We start from the raw sequence: 2,129 nt of genomic DNA, 5'->3' as shown, positions 1-2,129 counted from the left end.
TATCGCCTGAATGAAGAAACACAGGTAAGCCTTGGTATATTTTATTATTTCCACATAAAAAGACATGTGTATACATAGTAATTCTCTTACATTTTATATTCAACATATCTTTCTCATTTGCATTTGCATTTGTTTTGTTATTTGTTCATAGAAAAAGTGTAAACAGAACACTTTAAATCGGAGCAAGCAACTTTACACATATACTGGGGGCTCCATAATATTGGCAAGAAAAAAAGACGAAGTGGTAATAAGTCATCATTTACATTAAGATTTTGATTAAGATTCCTAAAAAATGTTGTTGTTGTTTACTAAATTGTGTCAATATCAACGATATAGGAGAGAGAGCAAGGAAGGCCCGTTGGTAGAGGAGAGTTGTTTATCATGACTCATAAGAAAAAAGATGGCTCGTATATCCATCCCGATGCACGTGTTGTTAGTATAAGTCATGTTTGAAAATTTGAAGTAATATATAGTTTACTGTATATATCGTGCTACTGTTAACTTCTTCTTTTCCAATGTTGTATATTTGTAGGAAGCAATTGCGAATGTTGAGAGGCAGGATGGATCCTCTAAGCACCTTTCACAGAATAACTCGCTAGCGCAAGTTCTCGGAAAGGAGCACCCAGGACGAGTTCGTACCCTAGGTGCTGGACCATGTCCCACCCAAATCTTTGGTAACGCTGCTAGACAACCGTCAGGTTCTGCAGAGTCCAATGCAGAGGATAAGAGGATGATTGCAGAATTGACGGCTAAGCTAGAAGAAGAGCGGGAGAAGAGACAGTCAATACATAAGGTCTTTGGATATGTAGTCCAACAGTTAGGAGGTAATTTGCCAGTTGAGATTGCTGAAGAGCTGGCTTTTGTTGGCGGTACACCAGACTCGTCTGCGTAGGGCCATCTTCATCTGGAAATCACGACCCGCAACAAAAATTTTGAATTTCAATTAATGGTCTTGGATACCTTTTACATTTAAGTTGGTTTAGTACGTTAGGCTTATTTTATTCAACTTGAGCATTCTTACTTTATTTTGGATGATGTTATGACTCATTCGTTATATATGTTATGTTTGCATATGTTTAATTTGGTTTGTTATGTTAATTGAGCTGTTTTACTTGGTTTAAATTTGTTTAAATTAGTTAAAAAGTAAAAAATTTAAAGTTTAATAAACATTCTTTGTCAAAATAGGCAAAATAATAGAAAATCTAAAATTTTAATGGAAAATTTGAATTTGGCGGCGGGCAAAACTATAATATGTTTCCTTTTTGTCCGACATTTAGCGGCGTTTTGTAACCGCCGCAATTGGGTAATAGCAATTTTCCTTCACATACTGCGGCGGTTAACAACTGTCGCCAAACCCAAATTGCATTTTGCGGCGGTTATTCCAACGGTTGTCTAAAACCGTCGCTATCCGTTTTGTCGCGTCCTATCTTCCGGCGTTTTATGGAACCACCGCGAAATGTTTTGCGGCGGTTCAAAATCGCCGCTAAACGGGTCCAAGAACCGCCGCTAAAAGGTGTTTTTGTTGTAGTGAATATGGCTATGACTCAATAGGTAATTGATGTGCCATTCAAAAATCAAGAATTAACGCCTTGAAATTCATGGCTAAAACAAAAATCGTAAAGTCTAGCCTCACCTTTTGGAAAAGTTGATTTGATCGATTGCAAAATATATTTATGACAATAATGAGGATGATGAGAGTTTGATGATAATTACAATAACACATCTAGTCATGACACTTTTAATGACTTTGAGTAAAAGTAACTTCGTATTATTTACTTTATCAATTACACTTTTTATTATTTGCATATCATATAGAAAAATTATCCCGTGTTCCATGTACGAAACTGGATCTTTGATGTTCTATTGTACAAAGTTATCAGTTTGTCTAGTGTTATTTTGTCATGTAATAAGGTATAAATTGACAATATTATCTCTATATTAAGAAAGAATTTGTCGTAAATGATCCGCTAAAAAAGATAGATGTATACTAATGACTAGCTGTTGGCTTAAAAAAAGTGAAAAAAAGTTACTTGACTAACTATTTGGTCTCAAGTAATCTGAGAACTAGTCTAACAATCAAATATTTTTTTTAAATATTCTTTTATATATTTTTTGTTGATTGTCAATAC

At 34.6% G+C, this 2,129-nt stretch overlaps 1 long non-coding RNA gene across 1 annotated transcript in view; it reads left to right on the top strand.

Moving 5' to 3' along the window:
* LOC110262909 overlaps nucleotides 1-392 on the top strand; it is a 717-nt gene extending 325 nt beyond the window's left edge. The window contains exons 2-3 of the long non-coding RNA XR_002347922.1: nucleotides 152-244; nucleotides 337-392. This is a non-coding gene — a long non-coding RNA (uncharacterized LOC110262909). The remainder of the gene's footprint in view (nucleotides 1-151; nucleotides 245-336) is intronic.

The sequence above is a fragment of the Arachis ipaensis genome, chromosome B05 (genome assembly GCF_000816755.2).
Source record: "Arachis ipaensis cultivar K30076 chromosome B05, Araip1.1, whole genome shotgun sequence".
NCBI classification, from domain to species: Eukaryota; Viridiplantae; Streptophyta; class Magnoliopsida; order Fabales; family Fabaceae; genus Arachis; species Arachis ipaensis.
This window is presented reverse-complemented; position numbering and strand designations above follow the sequence as displayed.